This window comes from Tinamus guttatus, unplaced genomic scaffold, assembly GCF_059628265.1.
Source record: "Tinamus guttatus ecotype Peru unplaced genomic scaffold, ASM5962826v1 Tinamus_guttatus_pri_ptg000197l, whole genome shotgun sequence".
In the NCBI taxonomy this organism is placed as follows: Eukaryota; Metazoa; Chordata; class Aves; order Tinamiformes; family Tinamidae; genus Tinamus; species Tinamus guttatus.
This window is the reverse complement of record NW_028288731.1, coordinates 3,550,678-3,568,633: the sequence shown is the minus strand read 5'-3', so window position 1 is coordinate 3,568,633 and position 17,956 is coordinate 3,550,678.

The window sequence follows — 17,956 nt, the reverse complement described above, 5'->3', positions numbered from 1 at the left end:
GAAAATAGAGCAATTTTTTTCAAAGTGCCTCTCGGCTTTTTCAAGGTCTCAGAGAACGGTTCTATAAAGATACAGCAGAAGAATCTCTGTCTTATTACCACTCCCTCCCCCAGGTATTAAACCAGGTGCCTTTGGCCTCAGCATTCCTGAAGGCAAATTTCAAACGCGGATAAAGGGAATCCCTTTCTGTTTTACCAAGTAATTGCACACATATATCTAGAGACTCAAGCCAGTAGCCTCCAAGTGCCATTAACCCGAAGGCAGCCACTTGTGTGTGTACATAATGCGTTTTTCTGGCTCTCCCACTTGAACAGTAAGTGCACAGCTCGGCGCCCAGGCGCGTGGCCTTGCTGTATACATAAAATTGTGTCCCTGGAGCAGGTAGTGCTGCTCGCTTCAGAAAGAGCAGCTGGCCTGGCTGCATGAAGAGGTGCTCCCAGAGGGTTTGTTCCTGTGCTCCAGGCATGACAGCCCTGCAGGCAGGTCACAGGTCTGCAGCACCTACCTAGGTGAAAATGTGCTTTGGGCAAAGTGTGATTGCGGCTCCCACTCCGTGATCATTTCATCCAGAAGTGTACTTGTTATATAATTATCAGGAGGACAGAAAAGGCCACTGAAAGAAGTAGAAAAATGACCTGGAATCTACTCAGACAAAGGCCGTTTGCTACTTAATTTCAATGCAATTAATTTCACTTGATTTCACTGTGTTTCTGTTAGATGACTAATCCAACCCACACAAACCTATTGGCATCTAAGCAGGATTTCAACAAGAATGGCTGTGGCTGGAGGAGGCTCTGGAGATGATCCTGTCCAAACTCCCTGCTCCAAGCTGGATCAACTGGAGCAGGTTGCTCAAGGCCGTGTCCAGTTGCACTATGAGAATCTCCAGGGAAGGAGATGCCGCCAGCTGCTGGGCAGCCTGTTCCAGTGCTCAACCACCCTCGCAGTTAGAAAGCTGTCCTTAATGGTGTTAAATAAACAGCATTGGCCCCAGTATTGACTCCTGGCGAACACCATTAGGTACTGGCCACCATTAGGGATTTTGTGCCACCAGTCACATCCTTCTGAGCATGGCAATTGAGGCAGTTTTCTGTCCCCTTTCCTGTCCGCTTATCTAGCCCATACTTCATCATTTTGCCTATGAAGATTTTATGGGAGACACTTCGAAAGTCATGCAAAAGTCAAGATAAACAACGTCTGCTGCTCTCCCCTCAGCCAGTAAGCTCGTCATTTCGTTGTAGGAGGCTATCAGGTTTGTCAAGCATGATTTCCCCTTCATAAATCCATGCTGACTGCTCCCAGTCATCTTCTTGTGCTTAATATATTTTGAAGCGGCTTCCAGGATTATTTGTTGCATCACTTTCTCAGCAATCAAGGTGATTCTCCTATCAGAACAGCTCAGTATTGCACCATCATTAGTTGATTTGAGCCTCCCAAATCTCCGGCAAAGGAGAGATTTTACCTCTGTCTTTTTTAGCACCTCTAGACTGAGACAACAGATGGGTCAGGGTCATCCCCGGACACTTTCTCCTCTCTGTGGTGCCACCTGGGCTGTTCCCTTTTCTGAGCGAAGATTCCCAGCTGGAGCCCCGTGAGGGATGCGGCTCCTGAAAGCCCTGCTCCTTGCAGTGCATGGCTCCCGGGACACGACTGGCTGGATGAAGAATGTGCCATAAGGGGTGAAGGCCACGTTTCTCCTGGAAAGGGAGTTCTAGTAGCCAGCATCTGCGCTGGGGCCTCCTGTGAGCACCTGCGCATGCAAACCCCGTGCTTGCAAACACGGTCTCCTCAGGCCCCCTCAGCAGGCAAGAGCAAACCGCAGGGGCTGCGTGTCTGTGAATTCCTGAGCTGGGCTGGGGATCTGCTTAACCAGTTGAGCTCTTGAACCCTTAGTGACCGTCAGCTGCGCTTCATTTAAGGATGCCTCAAGATAAAACAGGCACATTGCTCTAGCGGTTCTGCAGGGCGTTGGAGATGCCTCCTCACAGCCTCGGCGGCTGCAGGTGAATGCAGCTCTGTCCTTGGCTGCCCGGCACAGGCCCGTTCCCTGGCAGCAGGCGTGCTCCCGCGTCCGGACTGCTCCGTATCCTCCGGAACCTGCTCACATTCACCGCGCACTCCTCCTTTACACGCTCAGCAGAGGTTGCTCCCTGTGTCTATGCAGCACATCGTTCCCCCTTCCCTCCATCCTTTCATCAGATTTATGCCGGATCTTTCGCTGGGGTAAGTGCTCATTGCTCCACTGAGCCCAGTTTCACTTTACTTATCAGCGCTGCACAGCTCGTTTAGGGGAGCAATGCCAGTTCACAGCAATTAATGATTTAGCCCCGTCTTCTCACTCCTTGTTGCAGCAACTCCCTTTTTAACACTCTTGGGTATTCGAGTCCTACAGCACTTGCTGCAAGGCAAGTGCTCATCCTTCTCCCAGCAATTTCTTGGCGATTAATGGCAAGCAAATACCCACTGGTAAAGCACAAATCTTACTGAAGTTGTCTGGCTCGTCCCTATATTGTAACCAGGCAGATTGCTTCAGGGTTAGTTTCCTACTCCTCCTCAGAGGGCCCATGAGACATTGTGTTTTTTGCAATTTTTTGATTCTCTGTGTAACTACCTGTCTCTGACTCTTAAAATTAGATTTCTTCTCATTAATTAAGTTCTGTGGCCTTTAGGAGCAAATTAAAGGAATATTATCTTTTTAAATCAAATTGGTATTTTAAAGGTCTAATAAGTGAACGTATGGTTTCAAAATTAAACATGATATTTCATCTGTCTGCTGTGCTCATTAAATATTTAATTAAATTCCAGACTGGGATTGATTGGTGGCAGGGAAGAGGGGGACGTGAGCAGCCCCCCACCCACAAGAGTCTGTTTTATTTGGAGCTCTACAGGTTTGGTCAGGAGGGAGAGGCTTCAAAGCCCAGCTCTGTGACCCCTGGAGCAGCAGCCTGTGGGCTCTCCTAATGCACAAAGCCACCCCATTTCCAGCTTAACCTGAGTGCCTCCTGCTCCCCTGGGACGGGGCTAGGAGCCGACTGCAGCACTTCCATCTGGGCAAGGAGGTTCCCTCTGATCTCTGGGGACCTCCGGGCTTGGTTGATCTGAATGAATTCAGATGATTCTCAGTCTTTTTTTTCACTCATTCAGGGGACCTGTTGGCAGTATGGGCAGCTGGAGAGTTGGTCTGGTTTATCCTCTGCCTCCTGCAAAGCCAGGCAAGAAGAGCCTCTCCACAGAGCTGCTTGCGCTGGCCAAGGCTCCTCCGTACCAGAGGCCTCAAACCTGAGCCTGGCAGCAGGCCCCGCGTGTTGGGAAGGGAAAGGCGGCAGCCCCGTGATTCCAGGCTGGGACGAAGCTGGTCTTTGCCCAGCAGTTCCGTGGTCGGTCTGTCCTCTCCTGCGCGTCTATCAGTTGCGTCACGTCTAGCATCAAAGTGTGTGAATACGGAACAAGCTCCCTCGCTAACCTTATCAAATGCAGACTCAAAGTCGGATCAAACCCCACTTGAAAGCCGCATAAGGAGTCCTCAGGAAGGCTGTTTTCCAAGCAAAATGGGTGATTTAGACATCCTGGTTGATTTAGACATCTTTGTTCTCAGGCAAATACTCTTTGACACAAGCAGTTCTTCTCCTGCAGGGATAAGCTTCCCATGTCTTGCTATGAAGGGGTCTGATCCACGCTTTTTTCCAGGCCCCTTCCAGTCGGAACCTCCCCCTTAAATAGGTTTGGTGAGCACTGGTTTCAGGGCTCCAGCTAGGGTCTCCAGTCTTGCCAGTAATCTCAGTGCTTCCTTATTTCTCTTGGAAACACTCCTCACAGCATTTTCCAGGATTTTACTTGCCTTTTTTATGGTCATATTACATTGCTGGCTCATAACTATCCAATGATCAAATTATATACCTTGGTTTTCTCCTGCTTAGTCATTTCCGACTAAAGAGCCAGAGCCTGTGGTAGGAATTCTGTTAGTCCTTTCTCTCGTGCAGGACTTCACCCCTCCTAGTTTTCTAGTTCTTCCCTCTTGATATTCTGATTTTTTTTACCTGGCCCCTCTTCTCAGCACTGTACCTCTGCAGATCCCTTCCGTGTGCACCAGCACCTTATGCCAAGCGCAGCAATGACAGCACAAAGTCAGAAGCAGCTGTCGAGGGCTGACGCTGAGTAACCTCGCACCAGGACTCCCTTCCTCATGGAAGGACAGTTGCTCCATCCCTTTAACAAGTTCTGTCTGGTGTCACCGGGCACGTTTAGGGCTCTCTGGTGTCCCCAGTCAAACCCCTCTTTCTGTGATGTATCGTATTAAGTGCACTATGGAAGCCCAGTTAGTTAAAAGCAGATCATTTCCCTGATTAACATCACGCGGTTAATGAGACATAGCCCACCTTTGGTGCAACTCTATCTTGCATTTTCATTTACCTTCATGTATTTAATTAGTTTTTTGCTAAAATGCGCTCTGTGACCTCTCGCAGCATAGAGGAGCAGCTAGGGCCTTCCCGGGCTTGGAAAGGAGCGGGTTCCTGGCGCCCTGGAGCTGGCTCGCAGGGCATCCGTGTTCTGTGTGGTTGTGATCTGGACACAACTTCAGTCCTTGGCAAGCATGAAGGAGTGCGGTGTGTGGGAATGGTGCTGCCTGCAGGGACTCCGACTGTCACCTGGAGAAACAGGCAGCACGAGTTAAGGGCTAGGTCCTGAGGCAGCACGCGAGCTCCCCTTTCACCTCCGGGAAGGGGAGGAGGAGGCGAAATAGGAGGAGGGAGCCGAGGGCGAGCTGTGGTGGCAGGAGCTTGGCAAGGGGCGACCCGAGCAGGGAGCCCCCAGCCTCACTGCAGCCAGGCTGGTCGCTGCGAGCTCTCCGGGCTCTCCTTACGGCCCTGCGTCATTCCCCGCTCCCATTCCCTGGGCGCGCGGAGCCGCTCGCCCTCTCGCCCCGCTTGTTCCTCCTATCCATCACTCTGCAACCACCTTTACTGCTATTAACCTTCTTCCTGTCTTCCAAATCAAAACCCATTTCTCACTTCCATATGTCAACACCAGCAACAAGCATCGATTAAATGTCTCTCATTTTTAAAGCACACAGCCCTGCTACCCTCGCTTATATCTTAAGCTTCCCATATGCTTCTCATCAGAGTTTAAATTCCTCTGTTCGCTTCCTCTGAGAAGTCATTCTTCATTATAATAAGTTGCCCCAAGTAAATTTATTCATCATCTTTTTCTATGACAGCCACGTTCTTTCACTACGGGAAATTAAACACTGTACCATATGGCCAGAGCAGCAAACTTTGGTGCTCACTTGCTCAATTGTTTTAACACTTTGCCGCCTTCGTACAACAGTCTGTTTGCCACTAGCGTGTCAGGCTTCCGCCTGACATATGCATTAGGCACGTTAATGGGAAGGAGGAAATTAAGTGAAGTTGACAACGTGAGGAAAGAACAGTATGATCCCATTAAGTTCCCCAAATTCACCATTTCTACTATTTTTCACTGGGTGGGGGGAGAAAAAATAAAAGCCCCTTAGACTAATTCCTCTGAACGCGCTACATCATTAGCCTGCTGTGCCGCCATATGACACCTTTCAAAATCGGAACAATGTGAGAATTCAGATGTCTGGGGACAGCGTATACGTGTCGGCGCTCTGCATCCCTTTTGTGCGCCTGGCACTGTCATTAGCTGTGCCTTTCATGTTGCAGTTGTTCCGCACTCCACACTCCCTGTCTAATTAATGACACACCATCCGCTACTGCTGGAAACCTGATTTTCTCTGTGTTTGTCGTAAGAACTCGGCTCTCTCGGCAGATCCTTTTTGATACATCTAGCAAATTGCATTTAATAGCATAGAAGGAATACCGACTTCCTTCCCTGGGATCTCCTCTGATGTTGACTTCTTGCACATCCTTTTTATATGCATGGCTCTCTTCTCTTGAGATAAAAGTTCCTGCAAGAAGATATAAAATAGGGGTTGAAAACAGCTACGTGCTTCCACGTATGTATTCCGCTTCCTTGCAGCCGTACGTGGTTTGTTGAGCGGAGCCCGGGCGGCTGCGCGGAGGCTCCTGGAGAGCTCGTGCCATCTTCTCCTGCCGCCTCTGCATCCTGGGCACCACGGCTGTTCTCAGAGCGGGAGGGAGACGATGCAGGCGGACGCGCGGGACTCCTGCGTGCCACCCTTGTTTGTGCTCTGTCCTGTATCCCACAGGAGTTTTTTTTTCATAAAAACTGGTGTTTGGAAATTGTGGAGTTTTGAAGTAAGCTAACCTTTACAAAACTTTATTGATTTTTAACTCTGCTGAACGTGAAAAAAATAATAGCTTTTGCCGGCATTATTCGTGCACCAGATAATACCTAGTTTCATGTTTATCAATACAGCATTATCCTGCGAGGGCTGTTTTTGCCTACACTAGTATTCCAGTTGCTGCTCTGGCTTAAGCATTGACAATGGTCTCAGCAGTTTGCTTAAGGGAAGAGAGATGCAATAAAGCAGGAAAAAGGCATTTTGCATCCAGCATGGGGCTGTGGAAGGAGCTGTGAATACCCTGTGATCTTAAGGAAAAATCAATGGCAATCTCTGAAAGCCCAAGGTTGGTTCTGGCGGCGGCTGCCAGGGCTGGGCACGTGGCTGCTGGCGCTGCCGCGGCTGCTCCCGTGCAGAAGTGCACAGAGTGCGTCTGGGCTCTGCTCGGGGAGGAGCCCCGGCTTTGCCAAGGCCCCTGCGAGGCTGGAGCGCCGCTCATCTAGCACGAAGCAACCCGAGGAGCTCCGCGGCGCTGCCTCGTTCTGGAGCCAGCATTCAGCCCCTGTGTCTGACAGCCCCAATAAAACGAATACCTGAAATAAAATGAAAAATAACCAATAAAATGATGCCCTTCCAAAAGTGCTTTCTTCCTCAAGTGCCTCAAATGGTGATGATTCCACTCAGAGCAAGATTCCTTTTATGCCTGTTCCTCCGTTCTGTCCATTTCTCCGTATGCCATTCCCGTGCTATACACAGACAGGGATTTTGGAGCGCGGAGCAATGCACGGTTGTGAGGGAGGTCACCCACTGCCTCCATCGGCCCCAAGAACGGCTGGTTACACCTAGGCCGTTCCTGACCCCCTCTAATGAGGCTGTACAACCTCTCTAGTCAGTCTCTTCCAGTGCTTTGTATCCTTGCAATAGGAAGCTCTTCCCAGGATCTTACCTAGGACTGCCATGCAGCAATTTAAATCCATTACTTCTCATTATATCCACCATCGAAAAGCAGGTTATCCCTCTGGTTTGTGCAGCAGACCTTTATCTATTGAAAGACTGATAACACATCCTCCCCAAGTCTCTTTTAGGCTAAGCAATCCCAATTCAATTTATCTTTCCTTGTAAATCACACTTTTCTAGACATCTGATCATTCTTGGTTCTCTCCTTTGGGCTCTTTCCAACAGGTCCATGTCTTTCTAAAAGGCCCTTTTCTGTCAGTCCTGGAAGAAGCATAGGTCAGATGAGAGAATGATGAGACCTTCACGGGACACAGTGAGGGGGTAATAATATTTTAATTGAATGCTCTCCATATATAAATGAAAAGGCTGCTAAAATGGGCTCATACAGTTGTTGTCAGATATAAAATACTGCATTGTCTGAATAGGGTTGGTCCAGTTAAAAAAGAAATTACGTGTATCCTGCACCTGCAAAGTGAGATCACAACAAAATACTCTGTGTGAAGGAGGGCCATGTCCATGCACGGCCTCCTAGAAATGAATGAGTCCATTTTACATGTGCTGCTGAAGAGCCAGAAGGGACCAAAACGGGGCTCCTGCCTCGGGATGCAGGGATGTTTAACGCACTTGGAGCATCAGCTTTGTCCTCACAGAAGGGGTGTGAGATGCCCGTGCGTGCAAGTGCCTCTTGCTGTCCTCCTTGCTGCGCTGTCGGAGCGCAGGATGCGACGTTGTGCACAAGGATGGGATCGGCCCATGCTCTCCTGCAATCGCAGGGTCTCCAGGCTCCTGCTTTGCACTGCGTTCCCTCTGAGCATAATTTACACAAGAGGAAATGAGTCTTGCAGAATGAGTGCCGGGCTGCTGAGATGCTGTTCAGGTAACACTGCTGCGTTGCAGGGACTGGGCAGCGGGAAAGGTGGCATTTCAGAGCGCCGCCTGCTCGGTCACTTCGCGCAGTCAAAGCACTCATACCAAAAACAACAAGCCAAAACACCCACAGCAGTCACATCCCGTACGCTCTTGTTCCTCTGAGTGGGAACCTTTTCTTTTTCCTTTTTTCTTCTTCCTTTTTTTCTCCCGCTGTATAATGCCATATGTACAGCTCGAGGTTATATTGGAACCTATAAATCTCATGTGAGCCACAAAGCATTAAGCCACCATTATCCTTATAATTTCATTATCTCAGTTCCTACCCTAAAACATTTAAGACTAATTGAACACCCGAGGTTTTCCTGAGAAAATTTCCTAAACATTATTGAAGAACTGTGTTGATAAAGCCAAATGTACAAAGTCAGCACTTCCTAAAAGAGCCTGATTTATTAAAGTGGAAATGCTTTTTTATGCCAAATAGTTCTTATCGGTCTATGTTTCCATGCTGTGTATTTTAGTTGGTTTCCAAGAACAACTACTTAGTGCCCGTGAAGCTGTTCCAGTTTCCCTTCCCCTCGTAATACCACTTGCAGATCCTTGCTAGTTCATTCTTTTTCAATAGGAATTTACATTGTCTCTTGGTATTTTCTTTGTCTTGATTCGAACTTTTTGGCTTTCCCTGCTCTCAGTGTCACAAGCTGCCTCTGATACTTCATTTCTGCTGGTAATGGTTCCCAAATGTTCTCAGGTTAAAATGACCTGTATGTTGCAGAATAACTTTATTTTATATTCTGGATGCAGTTAGGTGGCCTGTGTAGCACGGCAGGTCAGGCTAAATAATGATTATATTCCCTCCCAACCTGTAAAATCTGTAAAGTGGTTTCACATGCATGCAGGTAGCTTTGCCATTAAAGATAGTTTTGCCTCTAAGTTTCTTGCTTCATCCTCATGACATGAAGGCAGTGCTGAATCCAGCGGCAACATTTGGACCAGGATTTAAGTTTGGCTTGTTATAACAGCACAGGCTGATGTATTTTTCCAGCATAAAGAGCAACTCTCATGCTTCCAGCTGCAAGCAACCTTGATTGTGTAGAAAGACAGATATGTGAAGGGAAAAGCAAAGATGTGAAGTTTCCATTTTTTTGTGTTTTGCAGCAGTGGCAGCAACCTGAAGCAGAACATTAACTAGCAAAGCGACAAGAGGGAAGCAGTTCCTCTGGGGAAGAAGTGATAACTAAACTCTGGCTGCTAGTTTCAAACTCAGTTTGGTGAGTTTGGGTCTGAAAGTCGAGCCCAGACTTTTATCTGACAAAGAGCTCTTGAACCGGCCGCGTTGTTTTTCCAGAGTGGTGGGTGGACGTGGGCACACAAAAGGCACGGACGTTTTCAAGCCGCATCCTGCCGCGTTGCTCTTCCAAGCAGCTCTGTGGAGGCTGCAGACACTTCAGTCCGAGAGCAGCAGGCAGCATTTGGCCTGCCAGATCCCTCCGGCGCTTTGAGCTGGCCATGACAATAGTCTTTGGTAGCTGGTTTACATGTAATGGCGGATTTCAAGGGAAAAAAACAAAACTAAATCAGGCAACAAGTGAAAAAATGAGCCTTTCCCCCTTTTAAAACAAATTGCTGCCGGTTTCCATAGTAACTGCTAACAGTAGAGCATTTTGACTGTCTTTATTATGAACTGCAAAGTAAAATATTCTCTGTTTCCGAGCGCACTTGGGAATGCTCCTTCCAACAGCGGATTAACTAATCGCTCCTTGCCCCGGAATTGGCCTCCGCGGTGCTGCCGGGCAGGAGCTGGTCCGGCCTGTCCTGGTGCCCCGAACCCCCCGGATGCTCTGGGCATGGGAAATCTGATGCTTATCAGGCACACGCAGAGGGAGAGAGGTGAGGAGTAGCTGCAGGGAGCAGAGAGGGCTCTGTGGAGCCCAACCAAACCTTAGCTTGTCACTTAGTTATGTCAGAAAAGCTTTGGGATATCGGGTTTCCAGTGATGGCCAAGAGCTTCTGAGGAAAAATATCATGGGAGAGATACTATAATAACAGTGTACTCAGAGTAAGAATACGCATATAATTAAAGTGGTCAATTAGGGCATGATCCTGTTATATATTTGCCGTTATTTCCAATGCAGTTACGCACTTCTTGCACCCTCGCTGGCACTCAGGGCCTGTGGGGTTTGTTCTGGGCCTTGCTGGGGCCGAGCTACATGGAGGGCCAGTGCGTCCAGGCGCTGCGCAGGCCGGCGCTCCCTCAGCGCAGGCTGAGGAGACGCGCGGCCACGAGCGCAGCAGGGCCGCGGCCGAGCCTGGGCGCCCGCGCTCTCCTCCAGCGCTGTCCCGCTCGGCGTTCCCGTGATGGGGGCGGCTCACCGAGCTGGTGCTGCCCGGCCACGCTGTGGAGCTGGGCAGGGAGCTGCAGCAGGTGCCCGCCCCGTCTGCACACACGGCCTGGAAAGAGCCTCTGAATCCTCTTTCCAGGATTCTGGGAAGTAATCACAGAATCACAGAATGGCTGAGGTTGGAAGGGGGCTCTAGAGATCATCTAGTCCAGTCCCCTGCTGCAGCAGAGGCACCTAGAGCACGTGGCACAGGGTGGCATCCAGGCGGACTTTGAAGATCTCCAGAGAAGGAGACTCTGGGCAGCCTGTTCCAGGGCTTTATCACCCTCACAGGAAAGAAGTTCTTCCTCACATGGAGATTGAACTGCCTGGGTTTCAGCTTGCACCCGTTACCCTTTGTGCTGTCACTGGCCACCACAGAGAAGAGCCTGGCCCCATCCTCCCTACATTCTTCTCCAGGCTGAACAGGTCCAGCTCGCTTAGTCTTTCTCCATACGATAGATGCTCCAGTCCCTTAATCATCTTTGTGGCTCTCTGCTGGACCCTCTCTAGCAGCTCCACATCCCTCTTGTCCTGGGGAGCCCAGAACTGCCCCCAATGCTCCAGGTGCAGCCTCACCAGAGCTGGAGTCCAAAGCAACCCCATGCCCTTTCCTATTTTTCCATCTGATAATGTAAATCCTGGCAGTTTAATAGTGCTGGTAGTTAAGCAGGAAACTTTTCTGTAGTTAACTGTTTGCAGTGACAGAGATTAATTAGTTTTACTTCGACAGCATTTCTTCAGCAATAGCTCTTCAATGGCAATTCCTATTTGACTGATTTATAACAGCTTTTTACCCTCTATTAGGAGACAAGTTAAACTTAAACTTAAATCTTATTACTCATAATTGGGGCTTGGAAAAAGTAGTATAGACTTAAGACTTTTAAATTTTAATTATGAGTGCATTTAATACTCATGAAAGTGAACAGCTAACTGCTCTGGTTTGAACTAGACACAATGCGTGCTCTGTACAAGCTTCCTCTTATAGTTCAGCCAGTGCATCTCAACCCTGAATCCTCTTAATCCCATCTGCTGGGTTTTTTGCAATGGGATAGCCAGTGTGTTTTATGAGCCCCACAAAGAAGGAGCAAGGCCAGGATCACCAAATTCTTCTTTCTTTATCCAAAAAGCAGCTTACAGCTGCAGGAGGCAACTGCTCGTGTAATAGCGCATTGTTCAGCACAGCCTATTCCTCCTGCAGCTGAAGCCCAGCAGAGCTGGAATCAGGTGCCTGACCATAAAACTAGTGATTTCTGCGTCAGTATTTTCTTTTCCTTTATTATTGCTAGTGATGTTTTATTATTATGTACATTTTGAAATATTTCATTCCTCTTTTTGGATCGATATTTTATCAAATGTATGTTGCTTCTTCACATTATTTATTTTCCCTTCTTTAGAGATTAGGTGCACTTGGACATGATAATAACTTCCAGCTTGCAGTACTCAAAATTAACAGCCAGAGTATTGAAAAGGTTGCTGTAGATGTTAATAATCCTATTTTGTGCTGTTTTTGTGACTTCCATCTGTTACCACAGGAAGGATGACTTGGTAATAAACCCTGATTATACCTTCACCACAAAACAAGAGAGAGGAAATGAGATGTCAGCAAAAATGCAGTGTGTGACACAATCGTGTTTGGCAGCATGAAAGACTCTTACAAATATGTCTTTGTTCGTGCCCATCTCTCTGAAGGGTCTGGGATAGTTGCAGTAAGTTAACTCCATCCAGGATGCTTCTCCGTATCATCCACTGAGATCTAAGTCATCTCTGGTGCATTGGCCTACGCTCTGATGCGATTTTAAGTCGATCTGCAGGATAGAATAGAGCTAACTTGCAGCATTCTTCAATACTAGCAAGCTTTAATTTGAAAGCCTGTATCTAATGACATACTTGTGGTCACAGTGTGCCCATATTTCCATACGTTGCCCTGATCTTGTAGGTCGGCCCGTGCTGGCGGCTCTACTGGCACAAAACAGAGGCTGTGTTTTCAGCCTGGGCTTTACCCCTGCATTGAGCAAGGGGGTCAGTCGCTTCACAGGTGCCCCACACGTGCTGTGGCCCTGCGCCCCGGCTGCCATGCGCCCTCCCGTCCTGCTCTCCTACAGGCTCAGCTGGCTCCTCCGGAGCTCTCCAGCCACGTGCAGGTGGCTCTGGTGTTCGGCAGCACCCATCCCGGGAATGGCGACGCGCGCGAGGCCGAGCACCTGCGTCACCAGCGCGGCGGCCGGGGCTCCTGCGCCTCTCCGAGCAGCCGCGCGCTCCGGAGGAAGTGGCACGGCAGCTGCGAGGCCTCAGGTGCTCCCGTGCGGAGGAAGGAGAGGCTGGGAAGATGGGTCACCTGGGGGAGATGCTCCTCCTTGCGCTGCAGCAGGAGTAGACCTGGGCACTAAAACACTCCACGCTGGAGACCTCTCCCAGAAGACGGAGTAGTTCCAGGCCTGGTGCTGCGTAGCTTGTGGAGAGCAAAGGGCCCTTTTCCCATAGCCCTTCTGTGAGTTACTGCTGCAGGGGCCTGCAAGCCCAAGCAGCCTGTGGCACTAGGGACTCGGAGTGCAAGGCCCTCAGCGTATAGCGGGAGCTGCGCCTCTTTGCTGCACCAGCTGCATGTGCTGCAATGTCTAAACATTCCTCAAATGTATTTTTAAAACACTGTGCAGTGAAAAGGAAAAGAAAAGCTTGCAGTGCCATTCTACAACAGCACCTAAAAAATAGTTCTCCCGCTAGTGCTATAAATGAGCCCAGCACACAGTCTGCTGCTGAACCAAACTTTCCAGCACTGCATTCCAACGCATTAAAATATCTACTTCCATTTCTTAAAGAATGAACACAGCATGCAATACATTGCGGAAGCAGAACTCATGCAGGATGTTAGGCAGGAGGCCGTAGCCAACTCGCATAGCTCAAACGTGGAGCCCAAGCTGCTGCAGCCCCTGCGAGCAAGGGGCTGTGCGGGGAAGCCCATGGGACAGAGAGACGGCCTGCAAGCGGCACCGAGGGAACACGGTCTCTGAAGGCCCAATTTCACCCATCTGAGGAGGCAAAGGGCCCTGTCGGCGACTCCACTGCCATGAAGGTGGGACCAGCCCTGGGGATTGGCTTTCCCGTGTGGCAGCCAGCAAAGACCCTGGGAAGGAGAAGGGCTCAGTGCTTTCATGGAAACACCTCCTGCCCCTCTGTCACCGAGCTGCTGCCGGCGGGGCCAGGTCCAGTTCCTCCCAGGAGCTGCAATAAATAACTCTATCTAACTTATCCCTTAAAATTTCACTTCTGCTTTCACGAGCCAGCGTTTCACTAGCAGGTTTATGGCCATGCTTGATATCTTAGCAGTTACCATTACTCCATCTCTGTCTTTATTACTGGCCTCATTCTTCTTGGCTCCCCTTATGTCATTCCTTGCTATTAATTCTGGGTTTTGTTATCACTCTCCATCTCCTATAATTTTTGCATTCCTTTTTAAATTTTATTAATGTAAAATCTCTTTATCATTCCTTTAATATTAGCATTCTTATTTCATCTAGAGCTTTAATTGCAACTAAGGCCTTCTCAGAAGTGCGTAGAGATCCTCAAAGGCAGCTGAGGATGTGCAGTCCTTTGCAGGATCAGACCCAGACATGAGAGGAACTTGTATGCTCTCTAGATGTATTAAACTAATTACTTTGACTTCCATGTTCACATCGTGGGTTCAAAGGCCAACAGCTGGGCATCCTTTCTGAGAGTTTCAAGGGAGATGGCTGAGCACAGGAGAGCCTTGGAGCAGGTTTCAATTATTTTATTAGAGAAAGGGTTAAGAGTCGCGCCTGGGAGGAGAGATGAGTGTTTCTTGACGTGGGATTTGGAGTGTAACAAGGAGGACTTCAGGGCTTTTGATCTGGCATCTTTCATAAGCATTATCTCAGTTCTTTAAAAGAGAAAAAGGGAAAAGAAGAAAGGATGGAAACATCTCCTAGGCAGGAGATTTAGTAATGGATTCTGACACCAAAAGGAGCTTATGAAATACTCTACATGGCTACAGCTAACAAATCCTGTGGCAAACAAAATTCATGCTAAAATGATAACGATCTTTGTCCCCTGGGAACAGGCCCCCTGTCCTGATAATTCCCGCTATGGATCAGGAAACAAGCTTCTATGTTTTGGACAGGCTTAAGTATTAAGAATTATGGCCTGGAAACGCCATTAAGAAAATAACTGTAGTAAAACTGTGAATCAATTATAGACGAATTTCTGAAATACGATTTTAGTTTATAGATGCTTTCAAGCAATAAAGTGTGATGAGTTAATTCTCTTATGTTTATCTCTAGAACTAACTTGGCTGCAGAGATGAGATGAGAACTTGCACATTCCTGGCACCTTGTCCATGCTGAGTCCACAGACAGTTTAACTTCGACAGCATTTACTGTGATAATGTATGGAAGATGGTAAGTGTTTTAATATTACCGTTCCAGTCTTCTCTTTCACCATTTTGCATATTTTTAGTCTCCCAATATGAATCCCAGATCATCACTGGGAAGGAAAAAGTTTTACTATGAAAGGAAAAAATGCAGCTTATGCAAATTCCAAAATACTGAGTGTAACTGCCTTCCTATTCAGTGACACCCCACGGTGCAAGCCCAGGACAGAATGTCTGTTCCTATCATATCTTTCTATGCCACCCTTCAGTGGTGGTCATTTGAAATAAGTTATCTGCTTAGCCTTAAAAACAACCAACAAAACTATTTAGCGTAAAACCTGCGAGCAAATTTCAAAATGTGTCAAATATAGTACAGAAGCCACTAGTACTTCCATGAGTTTTTATTCAAAGTTGGTCTCAGAACAAAAGCTACAATAAGTCATTTGAAGAAATAGGTCTCAGTAGAGAAAAGGTATGTGAGAAGGATGGGCTAAATTCAAACAGCATTTTCATGCCCACAGTGAAAAGCAGTAAATATAATAGAGTGTATCCTCCAGATGCTCTTGGTATGAATCAGTAAGTCCATGAGTAGGTGTAAATAGAGCATGATAACAATTCAGCTCTATTCTGGCTGCCTACGCCACGACAGTATTTGAATACTTCACAATTACTAGTGGATTTTGTCTCTCCGACGTGATTCCCCCTCTTCCTCCCAAGGTAGGTAAATATCCCTTCTCCCGGGCATTGAGCCTGGCAGGGATCACGGCGCTGTTTGGTGCCCTGGATCATGGGCAGGATCTGGCCCAAATGCGCCAGGGAGCTTTGGGCCCCTCTGCCAGCATTTACAGGGCTGACTACGTGAGCTGCTTAAGGCCTCACAGGAAGATGGGGAGCCAGGAGCTGAAGTGTCTGAGTCAGAGTTGGATTCTTTCTTGCAGCATTGCAAGAAACAATCTGCTTTTTTTTTTCTTATGTAAAACTAAATCATTCTACCTTACTCTTGTGCATTGAAATCCTTTTGCCTGCTCACATGAAGAAAGATAGTAGGATTTGGTCTCAGCACAACAAATACATGGTCCAGCATACGGAGCATTCTTTGGGAACATTAGGGAAATGGGAGCCCTGGAAAGAGCTTCCTCTGCGCAGACTCTGGTGGCCTCCCTGCCAGCATCGGCCACTGCACCGTCCTCGGTGAGCGCCCGGGGTGAGGCCTGCCCGTGAACACGACAGCGAGGACACAGGGCCTGCTCATTTTCCAGAAAACATTAAACATTACCTTCTTTTATACTAATGCTCTCCTTGTTAAACCTGGATATAGTCATTCTTTGACTGCTCAGTGCAATTTCTTATTCAGTAAGCATCAGAGTGATTCAGACTCCACGGACCACTGCACTTAAAAGTTTGATTTGCCTCTTTTATTCTTATACCCTATGTTAAAAAGCAAAACATTCTTGATAATCGATCAGAACAAGAAAAATAAAAATGTTTAATTTAAAAACAATTGCAATGGGATGTTTGGACAATACCAAGCACACCTTCCCTCCCCTGCTCCTGCTTCGGTTTGGTTCCAGAGTAAACTTAAACCAAACTGATGCAGTTTAGTGAACGGCATCCCGGGGGGGAATTGCTGCCTCTGAGAGCAAATGGTTCCGCTGCGTCTGCCAGCAGATTTCCTCTGGTTCTTAAGTTGCTGCTTGTGAGGAAAGCAGGCAGCAGCGCCGCGCGCGGAGCGTGGAGGCCGCGGGGCAGCGCGCGGCCCAGGGCTCTGCGGGGGTCTCTCCCGATCCCCCCGGCCCCGCGGGTTGCTGTGTCCGTGCGCACGTGTGTGTGCGTCCCTGCAGCCGGAGCTCCCTGCAGGAGCCCTGGGCTTCCCGCGCGCACGCGGCCCGCGGCTTGGGGTAGCGCCTGTCTTTGTAGCCATCAATTCCCCTCCTTTCTTGATTTTCATTTTCACTGCATATTTATCTTGTCTCACCCTTAGCTGTCACCATGTCAGGTTACGCTTTGCAAGGTCTTTTTTTAGCTCCTCTGCTCACTAGCTTTTCCCCATCCTAGGATGACAAAATCCTAGCTTTTTTCCCTTCATTTTGATTTCCCTGAATAAGATATGTCTCATTGCTGTCTCATGTATGTTTTATTTCTGGAGACGTTCGGTGCCTGGTATTTCTCAGCTCTCCCTCCGGTTTGTTGCAGGGTCCAGCAAGCTCTCTAATTGCAGAGCTGCCTTTTATTTCAGCATTTTTCCAGGCTCTCTGCACAGGGGGACGAGCACAGGCAGCGGACGCGGCGCGGGTTCCCTCTCGTGGCAGGCGCCGGGAGCGGGGCCCAGGCAGGCCAGGGAGTCCACCCTGGCCACGGGGACACTGTGCTGCCACCTCCAAACAAGCAGGTTCCTCAGCTGAGACACCCGGCCTTCCCGGGCTGACCCAGCCATGAGGCCGAGACTCCTGGATTTCTTCTGGCTGTTAAATTTCTGCTTTAAGGTCTTTGAAGGAAACGCCTGGGGATGCTGAGCGACATCGTGGTGCGAGAGCTTGTATCTGCGTTTAATATATGGGAAAAGGTAGCTGCATCCTTCTGTGTTAACAAGCTACTGGACTCCACTTTCTGTAAGCACAGAAAAGAGGGCTGTGAGCCAGCTGAGTGCAACATTAAAAGACGTGCGTGAGTTAGAAAACAGCCTTGCTGCATCAACATTAAGTAGCAAACAACAAATCGTAAACCTGAATCTGAAGCCTTCGCCTAGGCTTGGTGATATTAAGTTTTCCCTCTGAGGTTTTTCTGGCTTCCAGCTCCTTTGAAGCTTTCCAAACCTGCAGCTAGTTCACTTGCAAGTGATAACTCTGCTCCTTAAGCTAGTCTCAAGCTCTGTTTCCCCTTCACTAGACTGAGGGACTATCGTTTTAAGCAGAGGCCTGTGATCTATCAGAGGCTTGGCTCGATTTCAAGCCTAGCTGCCATTATTCACAAGCAGGAGCTGTGCTGTATGACCAAAGTGCCAGAGCCCTGGCAAGGAAATCAGTACTACGGTTCTAAATCAGCTATGAGTAATCGCCAAAAATATTTAAAGTAGAAGCTGGGGGAAAAGTATGACTGTCATTCATGTAAATAGAGAATGCCACTTTTTAATGGAAAGACAGA